This window comes from Mandrillus leucophaeus, unplaced genomic scaffold, assembly GCF_000951045.1.
Source record: "Mandrillus leucophaeus isolate KB7577 unplaced genomic scaffold, Mleu.le_1.0 Scaffold42, whole genome shotgun sequence".
In the NCBI taxonomy this organism is placed as follows: Eukaryota; Metazoa; Chordata; class Mammalia; order Primates; family Cercopithecidae; genus Mandrillus; species Mandrillus leucophaeus.
The window spans coordinates 4,315,287-4,316,637 of NW_012104476.1; the positions used below are offsets into that span (position 1 = coordinate 4,315,287).

A 1,351-nucleotide genomic window follows, 5' to 3' on the forward strand; every position below is an offset into this window, starting at 1 on the left:
GGCAGGCTCCTGGGCCCTATACCTTCCCATTCTCCAAGTTCCCCCCACCATCCACCTGTAGGCACCCCCTGTCCCCTGGAGTCTCTAACACAGAGCTGGCAGGGTACAGCCGGGCCTGGGCTGCCAACCTGGCTTGCCTGGTTCCTTAGGCCCTGAGGTTGGGGGCCAGCTCCTCCCCACTTCCAGCCTGGCCCTCCAAACCCAAACCAGGTCAAGGTCATGGTGCTGGGACAACAGACCTCCCCCCTGAGCTCAACCTTACCTTGAAAGCCCTGTCTCTTCAGGTTCTTGTCCACCAGAGGGTCCCCGGAGTCCCTCTCTGGGGGCAGGGCAGGGGGAGAGACGCCAGGTGAGGAGGCAGTTCCTGGGACCCAAGATGGCATCGTTAGGGGAAACCCAGTGCGGGGGTGTGGGGAGAATGCCAGGGCCAGGATGGGAGCAGGACAGAGGCAGCAGGAGGAGGGGCTGGTGGCAGAAGCCCTTGGGGCCCTCCCTTGCCCGCCCACACCACAGCCTGCGACCCCACGCTGGGTACCTTGACTCTCCACGATGGGCTCTTTGAGCAGCTCGGGCCTGGAAAACACAAGTGGGGCTATCACAGAGGTCCCTCCAAGCATCTGTGGGACTGCCCAGCCCTCCCCTCTGGGCCTTGGTCTGCATATCCCTGTAATGGACCCTCCTGGGTCCGCACAGTTCAGGCCTGGAGTCCCTGCTGCCCCACATGTGGAATCTGGGGGGCTGTGCTGGGCTTGAAGGGTCCAGCTGGGCATGAGACCTGCCCAGTCCTGAACACAACTGTCTGATATCTCACTCCTGCTCCCAGGACATTGCACGATTGTCACTACCTGGGATTGGAGCAGGTGGCCTCAGGGAGCCTCCATGTGGTTTAAAGTGTAGAAACAAGGTCTAGTGCAGTAGCTCACTCCTGTAACCCCAGCACTTTGGGAGGCCAAGGAGGATGGATCACTTGAGGTCAAGAGTCTGAGACCAGACTGGCCAACATGGTGAAACCTGTCTCTACTAAAAGTACAAAAATTAGCTGGGCATGATGGCAGGTGCCCATAATCCCAGCTACTTGGGAGGCTGAGGGAGGGGAATTGCTTGAACCCAGGAGGCAGAGGTTGCAGTGAGCTGAGATAGCGCCACTGCACTCCAGCCTGGGTAACAGAGTAAGACTGTGTCTCAAAATGAAAGAAAATAAAAGAAAATAAAGGAAAGGAAAAGAAAAGAAAAGAAAAGAAAAGAAAAAAGAAAAGAAAAGAAAAGGAGTAGAAACAGTGGGGGCCCACTACATAGCAAGAACTCTGAGCTTCTGGAAAGGTCTGAGATCTACGGCTCACATCTGAGAGCT

At 56.8% G+C, this 1,351-nt stretch overlaps 1 long non-coding RNA gene across 1 annotated transcript in view; it reads right to left on the reverse strand.

Moving 5' to 3' along the window:
- Positions 1 to 322, reverse strand: part of LOC105548716 — a 64,641-nt gene extending 64,319 nt beyond the window's left edge. Inside the window, exon 1 of the long non-coding RNA XR_001007436.1 lies at positions 263 to 322. This is a non-coding gene — a long non-coding RNA (uncharacterized LOC105548716). The remainder of the gene's footprint in view (positions 1 to 262) is intronic.
- Positions 323 to 1,351: the final 1,029 nt, after the last annotated feature.